The following is a 23,473-nucleotide window of genomic DNA, read 5'->3' on the forward strand; positions in this document are numbered from 1 at the left end:
AAGTCATTCTATGGATTCACAGGAAAATCACTCTCGGAAAGATTAACTCAACATAAGCGCTCGGTTAGAATGGACAACATAGTTCGGCAATTTTCCATCATATAAATAACACGAACCACACCATGGATTGGAATTCATCCCAAATTTTATATAAAAGCAGAAAAACAAGATAATAGGATCAACCTTTCTGATGGAGCCTGGGGACTCTGGCCATATAGACAATATCTATCTTCCTTAAGGCAATGGTGTAGCGGATTAAGACAACTGACAGAACCAATGTCAGCTTAGTGGTGACCCTGGCATCACAAGGGCATGTCTCCCACCATATATTTCCCAAATGTAACTTCTTTTGTCATTCACTACTTGATAAGGGTGGAGTCAGTCCACCGAAATATAGTCCTTAGCTTTAAACTAAATCTACAATCAGTAGAATCACAATCAGATAAATCTTAATCTCTAACTAAGCAAATTGTAATTAGCGTGCTACCAAATACGTACAAGGAATATTTCACCAAAGGTGACAAAAATCACAATCATCTAGTGAAAGAAAATCAAAGAGCTGCCCAAACAACCAATGTTTAGTCACTGACTGGCTGAAACGAATTGAGTTCTTCAGCTGTGTTGTAATTATTCTTTCCTGAAAGTGGGTGGTGTTAGTTATCCACGCCAAGACAAAAAAACGCTACCATGAATTTCAAATTTTTGAAATGCCATGATAAGTAGAAACTAATAGCTATGGCATGACTTGTAAATTACTTATATAAAATCATGAATTAGACACTAATATCTCTCATTTTACATTAGTTATACATGTCACCCCCCCCCCCTTCACCCAACCCTTCTCAATCTCCTAGCTATCAGGGCTGCACTTGGACTTGAAAGGCGTCAGGAGTGTCACTATTCATCTCAGACCCCAAAAAACTATGATTAGACACTGTAATATCTGTCGTTTTTGGGTTATTTTTACATTTCGCCCCCTCCCCAAAACCTTTCTCACCACCCCTTTCTATCAGGGATGAACTTGGACTTGAAGGTCATCAGGAATGTCATTATTCATATCAGCGGCCTTGAAATTATGGATTAGATACAAATATCTGTACTTTTTGGTTATTTTTTCATGTCACCCCCTTCCCACCCTTCACCCTGCCTCCCTATTGGGGCTGACTTGGTCTTAAATGGACGTCTGGAGTGTCACTATTCTTCTCAGTAATCTCAAAAACTATGGATTAGACACTGTAATATCTGCCGTTTTCAGTTATTTTTGACACATCACCCCCAATTCCTTTGGGGCTGAACACAGACTTAAAGGGTATCGGGAGTGTCTATTCATCCCAGCAACCTTAAAAACTATGGATTAGACACTAATATCTGTCATTTTTTACATTTTATTTTCCATCCATTCTCACCTACCCCACTCCTAAGGGGGCTAAACTTTGACTTAAATGGCATCAGGAGTATCACAATTCATACCAGCAACCTAGAAAACTATGGATTAGACACTAATATCTGTAGTTTTTGGTTATTGTTTATTACAAGTCACCACCTTCTCATCTCACTTTCATATTGGACTTGAAGAGCATCGTGAGAGTCCATATTAACCTCACCGATCTCGAAAACTATGGATTAGACACTAATATCTGTTATTTTTGGTTATTTTTATGTTTCACACCATTCTCACACCCACCCTTTGGTGCCAGTGATGTCTTACCCCCAGTGGATTCTTTTTCAGATGGTAAGTCATATGTATACCAAGTTTGGTGGAAATTGCTCAATGTGTTTCAAAGTGTACGTGGCACAATACATACATGTTTATATATGGTGTGTATGTGCCACATATGCTTTCAAACACACTGAACAATTTCAATCTAACTTGGTATACATATGACTTACCATCTCTTAAGAGAATACACTAGGGGTAAAACATCACTGGCACCAAAAGGTGAGTGTGAGAATGATGTGATACATAAAAATAACCGAAAATGACAGATATCAGTGTCTATCCACAGTTTTTTGAGTCGGTGATGTGAATAGGGACACTCCTGATGCCCTTCAAGTCAGATATATATATATATATATATATATATATATATATATATATATATATATATATATATATATATATATATACACATATATATATAATATATATTATATATATATATATATATATATATATATATTATATATATATATATATATATATATACGTATATATATATATAAACACTACTCTCTTGCTTATCTGTACTTGCCAAATCAGACACTCACAGGATCCTATCTTACAGATCTCCCATTCCATTTTTTGAGACCAATAAACTCAGTGAATTTAAAGCAATGAAACAGAACTTCAGTTTCAGGAAATCATAAGTGTTACACCCATCTACTTACAAGATTTACGTGGCAGAATTCGTGTTTAAGCTTATTAAGGAGCATGGCATCGAGCTTGTCATCTGGATTAACTTGATGTGGGAAACCACACTTCTTCAAAAGCCAGTAAAATACTTGGGTTACGTCACCACCTCCATAATCAAGACGTAACTGAAAAAAAAAGACTATCAGTATACAGTGGAAATTTTCAAGATGTCACAAAAGATATGAATGATGTATTTTCGAACCATATCCTAATTAACAGAGATTCAATCTCAAAAACAGGATGAAATACCTAATTTCCATAAAAAATTTTGCTGAACCACAGAAATATTTTCAGAAACAGCTCCAGTTGCCTCATTTTCTTGTCATGGAAGTGAGTCCTGACCTAGCTTTTCCATGAGGAAGACATTGCAGGGGGAACTTTATTTTTCCACAAGGAATACATTAAAGGGGGAATTTCATCTTTCCATGAGGAAGACATTACAGGGGGAATTTCATATGTGCCTTAAGCTGGCGTTACAATACTATTGGTCAACCACACCGGCACATACATTTAAGAAGGAAAAATTCACACATAAATTTTTACATAGCAAAGACCAACATACAAAAGGTATAAATCTGAATGCTTAAATTTCTATCTGATTAGCTGATAATATTCTAGCTGATACTGATCGTTCCTTTACTTACGGCACTCGCTCACTTCGTGATTCTTTGGGTTATAATATATTCAGGGTTCCAATTTAGGTCACAACTTCACGATAATTCTATTTTTGTTGGAACCGGTCGGAAAATTTGTGAAAAACAAAGAAGGGTTACTCATTGAATCTGCTGCATTCATTCTTTGGATGAAGTTTGAATGATAGACACATCATACCAAATCAGAGTTAACAACTTTTTCAAAATACAATTAATGTTTACTAAAAAAAAAAAAACTTGGTTCTCTACAGGTAGAATAAGTGACTCGTCACCTGGAAATAAATAACTAGTCAGTGATAAAAACAATCTCATGATACTATTCGTACTAAAATGAAATTCTACACAGAACGATGAATACAGAACTTGATGAAAATCGATAGTTTTTTGTCTACTGGAGGCTTCCTTCTAAGAGTTTGAAAACGATGCTGACATCATGAACGGATTCCATTCCCAAAATCTAGTTTATGAACAAGCCATCCTCATTAGACGCCTTAATTGGAGTCGCTCTCCAAAGTAACCAAGACTGAAATATTTGTTTAATGAATGCATAAAGATTAAAAAACAAAAATACGCCCCTGACCTTCCACGATAACTGGAATTTCCCGAAATATTTGCAAATAAAGCACAAAGAATGTACGGTAAGTATATGCTCACACACACACACACATATATATGTGTATGTATATATGTATATAATGTAACGCTAGCACAATGCTTATCTGGGTAAATATAGCAATGTGCATTCCTTAAGAAATAGAAAGATTTATGATGCGCTCAACTACAGAGGTCACATAATTTAATAATGTAATTTTGTAAATGACATATAGCACTTACGCACATATTAAATATGAAAATAGTTGCATTTGTCTTGGAAAATTTTTGATCAAAATATTTGAATTTTTACTTTTTAAATGATATGGCACATCTTTATTGGGAATCTAACATACTCTCTTAGTCATATTCTAAATTGGCATCACTATATACTTATCTTTCTATCTTTTTTGCTACATATTCATTCATCATTTAATGTCTTTGGTACATCTGTGATGTTTTCTTTTTCCTCTTGCTCTCTCTCCCCTTTCGCAAGTCCAAATATCACAGGAAGTCTTGCAATTACTGTATGCTATTTTCTGAGTTAGTCTCCTTCTCTCTTTCCATACAACCATTCATTATAGAAATTCCTTCTTATTGTTATTCTATTCTTTCAGTCTCTTTCAGTGTCAAGCCTGATTCACCATATTGCCTTAAAAAGATGGGTTCCAAAAAAAGTTCGGAGATACAGACACTGAATCTAGATGATTCATTACCTCTGCTGAAGTTTAAGTTTTTGGCGAAGTTATGCAGTCTACAATCATGGCCTCTCCTTTTCATCATGGGCTTATATATTCAGTTTTCAGTCTGAACATCACTGAGTGTAATTTAGAACAGGAATGCGACAATCTTCAGATTGTAGAGGATCATGTCAGCGATTCGGAAGAAGTTAATGGACATAAAGAGACTCAAAAAGGGTGGTTGTGTTACTAATGTAAATGCAAAACCTGGAACTAGCCACTCCTCTTCCGATATTGTTATAGTTTTCATAATTTTTCATTTAGGATTTTCAGTCTGGCATTTCACACCGGACGATACAAGAGCCACTTACTCTGGTAGTAGGGTGGGATATTGCATCTTCGACGCACGATACAGATGTCTTCTGGTCTCCAACATCCACAACGCAGGAAAAGCCAAGTCCGGCACCAAAAGTAGCAGCAACATGATCCTGAGGAGCAGGAATATTAGTCTTACAGTCACCAGCATACTTGCACACATAAAATGAAAAAAAAAGTAAAAAATAAGCGGTCAAGGAATACATAATCAAATCCACTCTAATCAACTCCAAACAACAAAATGCAAAGGATAGGAAAGTATTAAAATAATACTTTTCATATGCCTCAGCATGTCTCTCCATTCCCCTTTTTCAAAAGCAATAGCATTCCATAAAGTTCTCCATACATTACATTGTTACAACTCTAAATGTTTGCATGCATGACAAGCCATGTTATGATTTTGCACTACAAGTAACCAACAATTGGAACAAAAAATAAAAAGACGACTTAAAACTCATTGAAAAAATATACAATGATACGTTCATAAAGATACTTAGATCCAAAACGACCTAGTACTCAGAAATACACAATACATCCGGAAAGGAAAACAAGTAGGTACCTAACAGTTATCGTTTCATGTTATAAGCCCTCTCAAAATTTACATTGATCTAATTATATCATTACCTCTATTCTACATAGAAGACTTGACATTTTTTAAAAACACAGCTGAAGATCAAAGAAGCTTACGTTACCATGGAATTATTATTATTATTATTATTATTATTATTAGTATTAGTATTAGTATTATTAGTATTAGTATTATTAGTTATTATTAGTATTATTATTAGTATTAGTATTATTAGTATTAGTATTAGTATTATTAGTATTAGTATTAGTATTAGTATTAGTATTATTATTATTATTAGTAGTAGTAGTAGTAGTAGTAGTAGTAGTCGAGTAGTAGTAGTAGTAGTATTATTATATACTCTTACCACAGTAGAGTTCACACTTGAATAATACTCATCATATTCAAATGCTGTTTATCACACTTGCCATAGATCTAGGCCACTCAAAACAAGTTTAAATAAACATTTGTCACACATTTGCATATATTTGCAAACAACGAATTATAAGTAAAGCTTTAATACTCCTCAAGTCACCAAATCTGTTAACATCGACTATCAGCTCGGGAAATTTCTGTATGTTTTCTAATCACTATCTAGAAAGTGAAATGTGTTCTACTACTTGGGGAAAGTCAGGTATTAACATCTTAAGAGGTACACATTATGGAATTCCTTGCAAAAAGTGTGATAAAGTCTATTACGGACAAACCGGTAAATCTCTTTCATAACGTCTCAAACAACATCAATATTCTGTGAGAACTGGGCAAATATCGAATGCATTGATTTCGTACATATGAGAGATTTAGACCATCCTATTACTGGAGTCAAGCAAGAGCCTTAATTCCATGTAATGACACAGTTAAAAGGAATATCATTGAATCTTGTTTGCATCAAGTCAAATAATAAAAATGTTCTGAATTTAAGTCTTGGTTTATTTAAACTTGATGCTTTCATAATGAAAAAAAGTTGTTGATAAATATAATCAACAAAATTAATATATTAAGTTTTTACATGTTTTTGGACTGTAAAGAAACTTTGTAATTTCGGTTAGGGTCAATCTGTTTAGGTTTGTGACCGTGTGATATCCGATAATCCTGGATTATCTCTTTTAATTTTCACCCTTTTGACAATTAACCATCTGATATTCTTGATCTTGTTGTGTACCTGAGACCTTTCTCTACAATTGTATTTCATTCGCTCCTTGACAATGTCTTAGTAAAGACGAAAGCGCTTGGATTTCTGACTATCATTTTCCTGTGGAATTCGCTTATTTATGAAGTTTACGTGCATCTACTGTGATTTTTTAAGCAGTATGTATGTATATATGCATACAATATATATATTTCCTCTCAGTTTAAGTCTTCGTTGGAATCGCTGTTCCTAATGAACCGTATTATATATATGTATATATATATATATATATATATATATATATATATATATATATATATATATATATATATATATATATATATATATATATATATATATATATATATATTATATATATATATATATATATATATATATATATATATATATATATATATATATATATATATATATATATATATATATATATATATATAATAGCAGATGTATCCGGCATTGCACGTAGAAGCGTAGAACATACCCAGACCACAGGGTGCACCCAAAGCATAGAACACACCTGACATTTATTTATCCCAACCTTCTATTAGACAGGAAAAGGAATCAAATCTATCTATAGTGTAATAATGAAGCTAGAGAAACTTTGAAGCTTGCTTTATGTTTTAAGAGCACAACAGCACTAAGGATCATGAAAACCATAAAAGATTGACTATATAATCTGTTTAGCAATTACAGGAAAATTAATATTCCGTAGGGTCCGTATTTGGACTCCACACACCTTCACTGCACCGGCCAGTAACCCTGCAACATCGACCCCGCGCGTTGGAGCACAGCATCTGTCACGTATCTTCTGTACATATATCTCTTTATTCATAATATCATGTCTTCATCATCGTACCCTTTGCTGTCAGCTTTTCTGCCATATGTATCTTAACTTCAGTCCTCTAGTATGTACCGATTCATATGCATATTTCCATCTACCAACAAATACAACTGATTGTGTTCAATCTCTGTCTCTACCTGACTGATGCCAAGCGCTATATTTCTCCTTGCGAGAACTATTACCTAAAACTGTGTTTGTCTGAATAAATCAGTAAGCTGTCAACTCTCACCTTTACTCATACCCTTCGCCACAATTCCCTGTCATCGAAAGTTTGCCAGAACCCAATAACTCCTGATTACCGTATGTGATTTTCCAATTAAAGCTTAAGTGTGCTACTAAAATCAGTGTTATCTGAAAACTGGTATGGGTGCTCGCTTAATAAAAAGGAACAATCATTCCTATTGCCCATTCTTTTACAATCTTTCCCTCATCTACACATATATAACACGTCCAGGACAGCCACTATATCCAGTTATCAACACTTTACTGCAGTATCCTACTTGCAATCTCATCAACTCTGGGGTACCTTTCTATTTTTCCAATCCTACACTACATTCCTTACAACCTCATGGGTCATTTCCACAAGCAGCCTCAAATTCTTATATCATTCAACTCTGAATGATGTCATCTGTTATAATACTGAACTTGTTCTACCTAACCCAGGTCTAAATCTTAACGAGGAAAGAGAATTTTATTTAATTTAAATTCCTTATGTCTAAGTCTCTAGTGGGTGAACATTTAATGTACTTAAAATCTCAAGGGATAAATTGTAATGCATCTGGTGAATATTTTTATACACACATAATATATATATATATATATATATATATATATATATATATATATATATATATATATATATATATATATAATATATTTATTGATTTTTACGAACTTGGTGTAACCCACCTGGCTGTGTAAATGGGTACCAACATTTGCTTTGATTAGAAAAAGGGAATAGCACATGCAACTTTATACATAAAAGACTTGCTAAGGTTAGTGTATAGCTCTAAACACGCCAAAAGAAAAGCAAATGTGTGTATATATACATGCATATAGATATATATATATATATAATATATATATCGTGTATATGTATGTATGTATATATATACGTGTATATGTATGTATGTATATATATATATATATATATATATATATATAATATATATATATATATATTATACTACATATATATATATATATATATAAATCATACAGACATATATATATATATATATATATATATATATACATACATACATACATATGCATTAAGCTACAGCTACAAATGTCCTTTAATATCCAATTCACTCGGAATTGGAGATTTTTTCATATATATATATATATATATATATATATATATATATATAATACACACACACACACACACACACACATATATATATATATATATTATATATATATATATATATATATATATAGAGAGAGAGAGAGAGAGAGAGAGAGAGAGAGAGAGAGAGAGAGAGAGAGAGAGCGAGCTACAAATGTCCTTTAATATCCTCTCTTGGGTTCGAAATTATTATGAACTAAAAAATTCCCCTTCGGTTAACATATATGAAAGTATATTAATTCCGAGGTAGAGCGAACTGGATATTAAAGGACATTTGTAGCTTAATGCATGTACTATATGAATCACGGTGATGTGATAAAAATTCATAATATATATAGATATATATATATATATATATATATATATATATATCTATATATCGATATTATATTATGATATATATAATATATATATGTATATATATTACAGTGGTGATCGCTGTCTTTAATGGTTATCGTCTAGCAGTTTTCCATCTTATGTCATCTTTTTATTTATTCATTTGTGTCTCTTATCTTTTAATGGAATCTCTCAATCTTCATTTAAGCCTTCCTCTTCTTCGCGTTCGCAGCACTTCCCCCTCCACGACCAATTTTGCAACAAGTCGCTCGCCATCTTCTCTCATCAGATGCCAAAACTAGCACCTTCTTAATTGAAATCTTAAGTTTTCCTTGACAATTCAATAAGTTCTGCACCCCCTGATGTATTCCTTTCGTATCTCGTCTCTTCTTGTCACTCCCCACATTCATCTGAGCATCTTCATTTCTGTCATATGTCGCCGATTTCCTCTCTTTTCTTAAGTAGCGCCACTTCTAGCCCATATAAAACAGCAGGTCTTACAGCCACCTTCTGCACTTTTCCCTTCAGCCTTAACACTCTCTTAACACATATATCCGCCTACCTCACTTTCTCTCTGACTCCTATCTAGTTTATACAATCTTACTATAATGGGCGTTAAGTCTGTCCGTCCGTCTATCATTCAATCACGGCCAAACGGCTGGTCCGATGGGCATGAAACTTGGCAGGGTTATAGTTGGGACCCCTAAGATGGTTTATAGTGGGGTTTCATCCTAACCCCACCCCCTAATTTGCTAGTCATTAAAATGGTGTTATCAGCACAGAACATACACCAAGAGGGCTCCTCCTTTCATGAACCTGAAAGCTGCTACTCATCCCTACAGGACTCCTCACGCCGGTTGTAACATTTCTACACCTTTCACTAATTACTTTTCTGGTACCTACTGCTCCTCCTTAAAACGCTCCAATTCCTTCTGTGTACCCTGCCATATGCTTTTGTCTGTACTTCTCCATTAGCTGCCATGAGGAGAATATATCAATTGCTTAAGCCTCTTCATACGAATTGTGTTCGGAACGAGATCTATGCTTCCTGCTGGGACTTTCTCTGGAGACAATGCATAATCCAATCTTAAAGAGCTTCATGAGAATCACCCTCATCTAGATTTCTATTTTAATCTGCGGTTTTTTACATTTGTGAAACCTGACATTCTTATACCTTGCACTCATGTTTCCAATCTTTAATACTTTGAGTGAACTTACCTAAATATTGGAAATGCGGTTCCATTGTAGGTCTATTAAAGCCCTGATGATGGCTAAAGTTCATGGCCGAAACGGCCTTCAGCATAAGAGTAAATAAATGGAGAGGCAGCAACATTTCAAACTTCGGCTTGATGAATCAAAGTATTATGCTTTGTTTTACAACTTAATATTTAGGAACGTCGGAATGGGGTTGCCAGCCCACTGCCCATTTCCAATCTAGCAAAACTGCAGACGACTAACTACCAAGAATGTAATTCACAGCCTAATAAGTTAACAACAGATGCTCGAATGGAACAGGTCTCAACGAATCTATCTGCAGTTTGGTATTCCAGTATGAAAGCTCTTCTTTTCAAGCCACCTCTTCCCTCCAAACTTATACTGATAACCAGGACTGACGATGTACTTTAAATTTGCACGTAACTAACTGCTGGCTAATCGCACGACCTACAAGGAATCAGAGAAGGAATGCAGTGCTTGGTCGGGAGCTGAATAACTTAATACATAAACTCCTGCCAGCATAATTCTGTAAAGTAATATGCGTCATCGCATTAACTCGGGAGCCATTTTCCACAATTTTGCAGAGATTAAGAAGAAATATAATTGGCTTATTAATATGGAAACCGTTTCACTATGCAAACAAATTCTCAATTTACAAATTCAGTCGGATTAAACTATCTTTGGCATGCTCATATTCATAGTGTCAGTAAATATAAAAGAGAGAGAGAGGAGAGAGGAGAGAGAAAAGAGAGCGAGAGAGAGAGAGAAGAGGAGGAGATAGAGGAGAGAGAGAGAGAGAGAGAGAGAGAAAGCAAATCGCATTCCGGTTCACAGCAGCAGCACACCAACCAACTATTTCATTTGTTCATTTTAAAACTGACTAATTGTAAATTTCTTCTACATTACCCAAAGAATAAAAATATATAAAGGTGGATTTAAGTTTTAGCTGCCGACGGCATTAACTAATGAAAGAAGCTCATACCGTACAACACAATAGCTAAATTTTATGATCAGAAATTAACTGACACTGGAAAGGCTTGAATCTCATTCATAGAAAAAAATCACACACACCGCATATATATATATATATATATATATATATATATATATATATATATATATATATATATATATATATATATATATATATATATTTACATATATGTGTGTGTGTGTGTGTGCATATACTACGGGAAAATGACAGGCAGGAGTGCAGTACCACCGCTTTCACGTTTATTAATGCATCGTCGGGGCACAAATGAGACACAGTTGAAGAGAAGGTTACAAGGTCAAATAGAACAAGAATACCAGATGGGTAATTGTCAAAGGGTAATAAAGTAAAAACATAATTCAAGATAATCGGGGATCACGCAGCCACTAACTAAAACCAAAAGAATAAACCTTAAGAGATCTAGAAGCTTTGCCATACAAAATCCAAAAACATGTATAAAACTGAATACCAGATGGTTAATTGTGAACTACGGTTGGGGCAGGGGCCACCATGGCTGAATGATAGGTATCACAGCTCAAGTCTGCTATGCTTGTGTTTAGCTCCAGGCTTATATTAGCTCTCTTGTCCCTTATACGCAAATGGGTCACAGCTTCAGTTGTTGCGAAAAAAGGTGTAGGGCTAGTAACCTCATCCTTTAGTACTGCCTAATATATATATATATATATATATATATATATATATATATATATATATATATATATATATATATATATATATATATATATAGATATATATATATAATCTTCAACATGCCAATCTCTCCCCTTTAGAATACTGGCATCAGACAGAGGAGTACAGCTTCACGGTTTCTTAGGCAGTCCTAAAGCTTTTTTCGCAACTGAAGCTCTGAACCATTTGCGTATATGGGGATAGGAGAGCTATAAGACTGCAGCTAAACACAGGCATAGCAAACTTGAGCTGTGATCCGTATCATTCAGCCATAGTGCCCCCTGCCCCATCCCAAGTTTACAAGGACAGTAAGGTCATTTGTCACTTAAATCCAAGAGGCCGCGTGGTCAATATATCTATTTATGTGCATGTGTGTGTGTGTGTCTGTATGACACAATGTAAGATTCTCAATAGGCAACCACTAAAGACTTGTAAATATCAACAAGAAATCTTGATAAGTTGTATGTTGAAGAACAAACAGAACTAATTCCTGCTAATTCAATAACTACTTCTGTTGGTCTTTGTAACCACATAAGTTTTCATGATTCTAATATATAAGGAATAATGTAGACTTAACAGAAAAATACGATAGTGTACAGATGAACACTGATTCATTTGTTTAAAAAGAAATATGCAAATGTACAGATTTTAAGAAGGAAATAATCTAGTTCAGAAGTTTTGCAAAAACAAGATTAATCTCTGTCAAAATTTCTGCTTACCCATCACACGTGTTAAGGCACTAACTGTTTGAATATTGACTATGTGCTGTACTTTAATCCTTGAAACATTCCTTGGAAAAAAAAATTTATTATATATTATATACACGTGTATGTATATATATTATATATAATAATATATATATATATATATATATATATATATATATATATATATATATATATATATATATATATTTATATTTCAACATTAAGCCATCTCCCCTAGCTTGGAGTGGCTCCAGAAAGAAACGTAATAACAATGTCATATTCCTACTTAAACTAACATGCTGTGGCTTAATGAGCCAGGTGTGCAGTAAAGCTTCATGACGCCGCTCCATATTCCTACACAGAAGGCTCTTCAGCAGCAAGTCAAATCCCAACAAACACACACACACACACTGCACCACTCACCCGAATACTGCTTTCTAATACCTCTTTCGCCCATCTTCCGAAACCTTTTGTAGATCCTCTTCCCTTTCTTCGCTAGCACTTATGAATCACACATCATTTTGACCAAATTATCATAGACCACTCTCACAGAACAGAACGCCAAAATACTCAACCTCTCCCTTTCACCTATAAGAACCCTTTTACCAGTTCTACGTATCTCGACAATTCCAACGCTATCGTTCCCTCTAACGGCGAACACCAGGCTAACATTCATTTTTTATTTCATTAGGAAAGTTCGCTGTCTTATTACGCACTCTGGGACTTCCCTTTATTCGCATATTCTTTTGTACCTAACCTCATCTCTCATCTTACCATCAAGCAAAATGCTGGCTTACAAATACTTGAACGATCCAACTGTTTCCATGTTTCCACTCTTCATATTTGTATTCGTAACTTAATCAACTTTCTTCGGTAACCTTCTCTAGAAAACTTTCGAACTGCCTTCTACTATAGTAGGTACTGTATTGGCCTTGATTCACATCAACCGTGCATTTGATGTCTAGGCCAGTCCCTTACGACTCTCCTGATTGGCTGTTGATAAGCCAGTCACAGGAGTTTCCAGCCCTGTGACTGGCTTATCAACAGCCAATCAGTCAGTCCCACTTCCCTATCCGGAAACAACACTATCATCTGCCAATATGAACCTTTCCATACCCCGTTCACACATTTTCTCATTCCTTAACATTGCACCTACATACATCTACTGTCCTTTCCCGGACTTCTCGCATCACTCCATAATGTACAACCACTGTCATGAAACGCACTTGTTTTAAGCCAACGTTTGTATCTGTTGCTCCCAAGCTTGCATGACGTAACATATGCATCACTTCATCAAAAAAACTTAAAGTCTCTCTATCAAGTCTATCGTACACACACACATATGTATATTTATACATATGTGTGTGTGTACGATAGACTTGATAGAGGGACTATAAGTTTTTGATGAAGTGATGCATATGTTACGTCATGCAAGCTTGGGAGCAACAGATATTTATATAATGACCACGTGTGTGTGTGTGTGTGTTAAATCAATCCCCTGAAAGGTCTGAAGTAAAACGCAAAAGTCTAGTTGACTGCGAGTGTTTCGTCCTCTAGCAAACCTTGAAGACAATTTTTTAGGAAGAGCTTTGCAGCGTAGAGACGAAAAATTGCAATCGTTAAAAGGAATTCAACAGACGGCGACTAAAACGCTTAAAACGACGTTTTCAGCTATAAGAAATGTCAAAGGATATCCTAACAACGACTTTAAATGATAGATATACATGCAAAAAACACCCATATAACATATATAATACAAAAATTAATTATATATAAATATATATTACATATGCATAGTTATAAACAACATGTACAAGCGACGCACGCACAATACAAAAATATATAGTACTATATCTGTGTGCATATATATATATATATATATATATATATATATATATTATATATATATATATATATATATATATATATGTGTGTGTGTGTGTGTGTGTGTGTGATATATATATATATATATATATATATATATATATATATATATATATATATAATATATAGAGAGAGAGAGAGAGAGAGAGAGAGAGAGAGAGATTAAAAAATCCCTTAAGGGTCGCCGTGAGTGAATATTGATGTTTAAGTTTGGAGGACAACTGGCTGGAGGTCCACATACTGTATTGCCATGCTGTCTCCTATCCTTGCTTCATTCATATCCTTTATTTCCTTGGCTCTAAGTCGATCAAATGCATGTTGAGAATATCCCTTCTTTGGACTGTAATTCATTTCATTTTGTGCCAGACAAGTAAGGAATTAAATATCAGACTAAATCAACATAAAACATTCACTTAAATAAACCTAAATAAGAGAATATTATTAATTTAAGCCTAAGATGTTCGATGGTTTTTTAAAGGGAAGTCAAATGAATGACAGCAATCCGGGATAATGCTCTTTGCCTCGCCTTCTTTTAACCAAATACCTGAGTTAATCCTAAATAGCTGTTTCCCACCTAGAGATTTAGTTCAAATGTAAGGACCTTTGTAGTATTAAAAAGTTTCTGTATTTCATATTAGTCACTGTCTGTAAAACAAGGTCGTCTTCGTAGTCTTTTATTCCAATGTGCGTAGTTTGCTTGAAAATGCCTGGCATTAAATGCGAAACATTTTGCACTCCTTCCATTCACTATCCAAGTGGTCAAATGATCTGTATGTTTTATATCACATTATTACCTTCACAATGAGGGACAGGTATACTTTTGCTTTCTTGTTACCATCGTGCTTCACATCTAGCCGTTTTTGTGCACACACTTCAAGAATTCATCTCAAGTTCCTAAGGAGGCGTCTACCATCCATTTCAGAGACTGCGAGTCATCATTTTTCTCAAATATATTTCAAACTAATTCTTTGATCGAAATGGTACTTTGACACAGTGTACTAGATACCTCTCACTAATTCTTGGGAATGTAGTGCATTGTCAAATGGTGTTAGTTAAGGCGTTTACTCTTGACTTACATGGTATTGCCAAGCATCACCAACCTACGCATTCGAACATCCTTTATCTCCATCCCATCCTTCCCTACCTCTCTCCCTTTCCCTTCCACTCCTCATCCCTTCCTGAATCCACTTTCCTGGCGTCCCCGTCTCCGACCCCCACCATTACTGTCTATTTTATTATACTAAGTAATACTAGATGCTATAAATATGATGGTTTTCGTAGATTCAGTGTTCATTTAATTATTATTATTCTCAAGTTATGTAAATAGGATTGGGCTAAAGAGCGTATGACCTTCACCCTATTCACCTAATATATTTTAACTACTGTCACGATCTCTTAAATCGTTTAACCTTCGTATCGATGTGTTGACTACAAGCAGGTAAGATAAGGTAACCAAAATTAAATCATACAGTTTAACCTACCACCCAGTATATAATTAACACTGCGCAGGTCTTAATTCCCATGACGTCTGTAACGTGATCATATTATGGCCTGTGTGGGCAAACACGTATAGAAAATGTGGTAAAAAAAAATACTAATATTCTTAATCTGTTAAGCAATTATAAAAAATGAACGAATGTCACAATTTTTTTATTTTATAAATATATATTTTGCACAGATTACCTCATTACTAAAACGTGTGTAGTAATTATTAATTGGATAACTGTGAGACACTAATACATACATACACACACCCATATATATATATATATATAGTTATATATATATATATATATATATATATATTATAGATATATATAGTTATATATATATATATATATAATATATATATATATATATATATATATATATATATATAATATATATATATATATATATATATAGATATATATATATATATATATATATATATATATAGTATATACCACACTCCCAGGGGGGAGAAAAGTCAAAGTAATAGATATGATCAGTGATTGACTGACTGACCAATATGCGTGTGTTTTCGCGTGCGAGTGTGTTATGAAGATTCACTTACCTATTGACAATAATCTTCAATTTATTGTCAGCTTTCTCCATTTTGTATATGCAACAGACAAACCGTATTACCTGACACGCCAATGATACTATTAACCAAGGCCGAGAGAAAGAGATCTCCTCATTGGCTTCCAAATCCCCCAAATAGGAGGAGCTTTGTCTACCCCTTTAATGTGTCAGCCGTAAAGAAAACGACCTTGAGCAGGTACCTTTACGATACATCATTGCCTACGTAGTTACCCCATTATTAAGGTTGTTACATCATACTTCACTATCCCTTTCATTATGAATTCTCCAATTATCCACTGATATTGAAAAATACCATGGAAACCGATATTTCATTGCATATTGTAAATTACAGAGTGGTATTGGGGAGAGAGCGGGAGGGAGGGAGGGAGAGAGATGGGATGGGGGATAGCGGATGTTCGATTCTGTAGAATAGTCCTGCTGACCTATGTGACTTTGCCTTATAAGTCAAGAGTAAACACTTTAACTAAAACCATTTGACAATGCACTACATTACCAAAAATTAGCCTGAGGTGTCTTGAATACTGTGTCAAAGTGCAATTTTGATCAAATAATTAGTTTGAAAGATATTTGAGAAAAATGATGACTCGTGGTCCCTGAAATGGATAGTAGATGAGCAAGTATTCCACAAGTCATTACTGTCATTCTGCCTGAGAATGTTTGATAAGAACCTTTCAATAAATTCTGTGCCCTGATATTGAATACACACACACACACACGCATGTATAGTATATATATATATATATATATATATATATATATATATATATATATATATATATATATATATAATATATATATATATTATATATATATATATATATGTTACGCATAATGTGGATAATTGCCTAATGTGAAAATTAGGCAGAAAATTGCCTAATGTGTACATTAAGCAAGCAGTTTGCTTAAAGTTTACAATTTGTTAACATTAGGCCAAACATGCCTGTTGTTCAAATTAGGCAGCTCAATTTTGCCCGATGTGAATACGATTTGCCTAATCTAAACGTATATTATGGTTTAGTGTAGAAATGGAAATTAATTCAACAGACAACCCACGGGAGGTTACAAGAGAATGTAACATGGTTAATGTAGAGACAGCTAAAAGAATTCCAATTTATTTGAATAAATACAAAGATAATTAATGCAATATCAGTAAAAGAGAAATAAGTCAATAGATCTCAGGGTTCAGTTGAGTCCAGTCAGAAATTTTTGCATGATCTGCCCGGGTGACAGTGCGAGTTGCATTAAAATTTTTTTTCTTAGGCAGCTGCATCGTCCTGATGTACATTGACACTTTATATATCCTTGCCCACCAGTGGCTCTTGCTGTTCTAATCGATAGGCAGATATCAGGAACCTCTCCAGACTTTATCAGGGCCTGTTTGATTGCACTTAGATCAGCTGCTGTAAATTTTGGTCCAAGAATTCCCTCCCGACAACCTACAGTGTATAGTCCATCTTGTTCCTTGAGGTCGACCACTAACAGATTTTAGGATCTGTTGGACCACGATCGACATCCGGGGACCTTCAGCGTAGCACACTGACCAATGGATAATGGCTTAAGTGACAGACCCAAAGTTTTGAACAACATTCGAACAACACTCCAGTTACAGTGGTTCGTCATTCAATCCACATTAAGCAAAATACCCTCGCCTAATCTGAAAATCATGCATAATGTTGACAATAGGCAAGTAATTTGCCTATTGTCAACATTGTGCAAAACAAATTGCCTAATATGGAGATTAGGCAATTTTTCTGCCTAATGTTCACATTAGGCAATTATCCACATTATGCGTAACATATATATTATATATATATATATACATAATATATATATAGATATATATATATATATATATATATATATATATATATATATATTAATATATATATATATATATATATATATATACTATATATATATATATATAATATATATATAAATATATATATATATATATATATATATATAGATATATATATATATATATATATATATATATCTGAATGTATGTGTTGTCGCAAACTTCATGTTTTGGCTCGTGTCCTTCCCCCTTTTAAGCCTTTTCGCCTGCTTTTGAAGACTACCTGGGGTCATTTGCTGTCAATCGCTAGGGAATGGTCTTTACCTGTCCTCAGGTTTTGCCCCTTGCACCTGCATCCTCGAAATTAGTTTTCCTCTGACCTAACCCTGGTAATATTCAGACAGTTCCCTGGCTAATTTACTCCTTTGTTGCTCTCGTCTCTCAAGCGATTTACGCCTTATGTTCTTTTCTGTCTCTTGTGGTTCTGGCCTGCGTGTGACTTCTACTCCAGATACCTGTCAACTTTGGAGCATCCCGATGCGACCCCAAATAATGGGCCAGCCATATGTGATCACAAGAACAAGGCAATTACTCTATTGACCCTCGTCTCGTATATAGTAGGGCATCGCTGCTGTATAGAGTAGTAGCAGGAGTTTGAGTCAAGGGGAGAGGAACCGCTGCCGGATGGGTGTCACAGTGCCTGAGGACTTGACGAGAAGTCTGTACCCGACACCCACTGATGCTGCACCTTCGGGAAAGGTGCATACCATCGCTGATGAACTTGTAACCAGAAGCGCATCACCTTCTCTCACCACATTCTCCCTGGGTTGGGGCCGATTGCAACGTCGATTTCCATTGAAGTTTCTGCTCATCACAGACTAGCTGTTTCTCCACATGTCTCGTCCACGGACTAAGGTAAAGTGAATGGAAGTTGTACATCGGCCGCACTATATTATCATAATTTGTTTCTTGGCGTTTTGCTGTTCTATGAGCCCATAACTTTGCAATCTCCCTTCGAGATTTCTGCTGTGTGACCTACAGTAAATTTTCAAATGTAAATCAGTAGAAACACCAATTAACGTAATGTTACTCGCTATTACAGCGATAAAGTTGTGATGTGCTAAATGTAGTTCATATTCTCAAGTGTTATTATTTGGCTTGGTGTTATCCCTTTTAATTTTAGATCCGTTCATGAGTGTCCCGGGTGGGTGTCTTCAGTAGGTCAATGGTGCCACTCAATTGACATTACCAGTGCCATTTCCGGTCAAGCGTTCCCGGAACCCAGTGTGAAGAGTGTGCTACAGTTTGCCCTTGTACCATTCCCTTGGAAGCATCATGATCCCTTACGATTTAGTCTTTATAAATTTCACCAGTTTGGGTAAATGTCTATAGCTCCTATATCTTTCTTCTGATTTCCCTTTAGTGAATTATATGTACTTTAGTGGGCATTCTAAGTTTACCTCATACCCCTGGTAGTTGTTGGTAATTTAATTTCACTAAGGTTCTTTCTTCTCTGTTCACTGGTAGGCGGGGAAACATAGTCATATTGCGCTCCGCGCATAGCTCCACAGAGCCATTCATTTCCATTATCCCAGCCACCCTACAACGTGACAATATATCACGAAGAGAGAGGAAACATTATTCTTCAAAGAATCATCCGGTGCCAAAAGTGCTCTCCGCCTTTCAATACCGTCAAAGCGGATCTGCGTAGGGTGACGAACTATTTACGATAGAAACTAATGGAAAACTGAAGAAACTCACTGGGAATAACGACCGGAGGAAAAGGTTGAGAGAAGTCTGCGCAGTGAATCTGTATATTAAAAATGTTAGTGATACAATGGTATATGTGCTTTAGGATATGGGTTATCATTCGCTGTTTTACCTGTGCCTCATTGCTTGCGCTCAGCGTTTTCCCTTTGCTTCCTCTTAAGAACTCAATGACCTCCACATCATCTTTTTGAGGTTCGAAAGGGATTTATTTTTCATTAAATTTCCCTCAAAATGTTAAATTTCCTTCTTGCATTGGCATTGCTTGACTGAACTTACAAGTGACAAAACCATTTACATCACTTATGCCGATCAACTAAATATATGCCGTAACAATAACGGATAACAACATAACATATGTATCAAAATGGAAGATATATTTAAGCGATATTCGTACTTACAACGAAATTGAATAAGAATCGCCTCCATGAAGCAATTCAGTCATTCATCAGTGTAAGGAGACTACTGAAGACTAATAGAGTCATTGTTACTGTCTTTTCCACTCATTCTGCGTTGTTACCATAATTGTATCGTTTTGTGAAAGCGCACAGGGAAAACATTACTTTGAGAACGGTAAATTATTAACTCTGCACGCCCTGTCTAGTGAATATTTTCGAAATATCCAACAAAATTTCTATCGCCGCTGTCAGGAAGTATATACGTCAGGCACCCATCTCATTCATTCATCAGGAGTATCTGAAAAATGAACCGTCCCCACCATCAATCCCGAATCCGATAAGGAAGCTTGTTTGTTCTTCATTGACTGAAGCGTCTTTTGAATCGGAATTAGAAAATCTCAGAAACAAATTAACTGGACTGGATTTACCAATAACAGCCGGTAAATATCTTGCAATTATTTATACCGTGCATTTGCAAATTTAACTTCCTTTTTAATGGAAACTCTATCGGTAAATGTTTGGGATGGCAATAAGTGATCCTTTATCACCTGTTCTCTCTAATTTACAGATGGAGTTCTTTGAAAATATCTTATTCCTGACATTATTCAAATACTTCTACCATTTTTCGGTATGAAGACGATTTGTCTAAACACGCATATGAAAATCATTTCTTGGAGAAATTGACCGAACAAGTCCTGTAGCTATACTCTTCGGTGTTCCTGGGAACACTGCGTGCCAATCCTCTTTACCGGGATGACGAAGGACAGATCATTGGCAAAATAAAGATATTTTGGATACTTGCTGCAACAAAGCTGTGAAGACGTATGAAAAAAAGAACGGTCTTCCCTTGCCTTACTTCACTGGCTTTTGAGTCTCCAACATCAGTGTTGAAATTATTCACCAGAATAGCAACATTGTCTATGATATCCCACGAATGGACCGCCGGAAAGTAAAGAATTTCGGTCAGAGTAAATCAAACCGTTCAATTAGAACTCAGTAAAAGGATGATGTTCTCTCTGCGCGCATAAATTTTAAAATTCACATAGGATTTATTGGCTCCGTAGTAGTGCAAGTAAAACTGTAAACATTTTGTGTTGAAAAAATGTCAAAATGTCCTGGAACCAACAATTAACATAAGCGCAACAGTGGCGTGATCGGTATGGTCTTGACCTGCCACCTCGGTGGCCGCGAGTTTGATTCTCGGGCATTCCACTGAGGGGTCAAGAGATGTGAATTTCTGGTGATAAAAGTTCACCCTCGACGTGGTTCGGAAGTCACGTAAAGCCGTTGGTCCCGTTGCTGAATAAACACTGGTTCCATGCAACGTAAAAACACCAAACAAACAAACAAAAAACAGCTCCATCAGTGCTGACGCCGCTCTGCACAAGAGGTTAGACAGACGGAGATTCAAACGGCGCTAAAGAATGTCAATGATCCGTGGTAATGTCCTTTGCCTAACATTCCTTTATCCTAGTACCGGATTTTATCCTAAATAGCTGTTCCGCAACTGGAAATGTAATCCATAAGTCATGACCTTTGTATGAATAAAAACGGATACACATATATGTATATAGTACCCCATTAAGGTTACTCGTTGTAAAACTAAGTCTTTGTAATCTCCTGAGCTACTGTATGCAGTTTGTTTGAGAATGACTTGGATTAAAGGCAAAAGCTTTCCATTCCGTTGCTTTACTTTCCTTTCACATGTTAAAAGTTATACACATACATACATACACACACACATATATATGTATATGTATAATTAATATTGTATATACATATGAATGATGTTTTGTTAGTCGACTATACTTTTACATGAATTTGATAGCCGAATGGTTACCCTCGAATGTTCATTATAATTTCCAAACCAAAGGATATTTATGTTTTAATGTTTGTGCATGCATATATATATATATATATATTATATATATACTATATATATATATATATATATATATATATAATATATATATATATATACACACACACACACACACACACACACACATATATATATATATATATAATATATATATATAGATTAGTACGTATATATATGAAATACACGCTTACTTATTTAAATGAGGGTAAAAAATGTATAGCTGAATGTGTAAATTTTATGTTCGAATATAAGCAGATATAAGAGTCGTTGGTTTGGTGTAAAAGTGAGTATGAGAGAAAAAATATATTTCTCAATCCTCATTTAATATCCTTATGAATAATGATGCACTTCATTTTTGCAATGCAGTATCAAAATAAAAACATGTGACAAGATGGGTAAAATTCCATGAGAGAATGTGGAAGATGAAAATTTTTAAAAAAATATAATTGCTATTCACATCATGAAAAGGAATTTTAGCATTCTCGTTAGTGCAAAATCTTTGCAGTTCAGTCTTCTACTTTCGTTTAAATATACCCGATCATCGCACTAGTTACAAGAAACAAGTGTTCTAAATGGTGAAATGATCGATGACCATAAAACTTTAATCACGCAAAGACAATGATGGAAAGTTATCCTGTTTCAAACGTTTTAACAGTGCACGCTTGGAGACTATCTTGGTGGTGCTAAAAATATGTCTGGGCTGACGCCATTAAATTATCGAGTCGGTCAAGGCAGAACATGAATGACGGCATGCCCGCCCAGTACGTACAAGGTCGCCTGTCATGTGCGGCGGGAAGAGCACGAAAAAAAAAAAAAAAACCTCTTTTATGAATGTTGGGAAGAGGGAATAAAAGACCTAGCGAGGAACTGAATAAATAGGTCAGAGAAGACGATAAAACGGAAGGGAATTACTACACCAAGGAAGACGAGGTGTGTGGGCACGGCAGCGATGAATGGAACATTTTGCGTGGTGGGTTCCATAACAGTCTCACTGATAGCAAGTCCACTGGTAAATGATGCGGCTCATATTATGCAACTAAAATTTTAGCAGAAGTGGAGTATTCTTCATTCAGCACTTAACAAATATTCTGGTGA

At 35.0% G+C, this 23,473-nt stretch overlaps 1 protein-coding gene and 1 pseudogene across 1 annotated transcript in view; one reads left to right on the plus strand and one right to left on the minus strand.

Moving 5' to 3' along the window:
- Nucleotides 1-4,940, minus strand: part of LOC135214736 (actin-related protein 8-like) — a 19,675-nt pseudogene extending 14,735 nt beyond the window's left edge.
- Nucleotides 1-23,473, plus strand: part of LOC135214735 (actin-related protein 8-like) — a gene marked incomplete in the record, with an annotated part of 206,757 nt that overhangs the window by 133,515 nt on the left and 49,769 nt on the right.

This window comes from Macrobrachium nipponense, chromosome 46 (genome assembly GCF_015104395.2).
Source record: "Macrobrachium nipponense isolate FS-2020 chromosome 46, ASM1510439v2, whole genome shotgun sequence".
Taxonomy (NCBI): Eukaryota; Metazoa; Arthropoda; class Malacostraca; order Decapoda; family Palaemonidae; genus Macrobrachium; species Macrobrachium nipponense.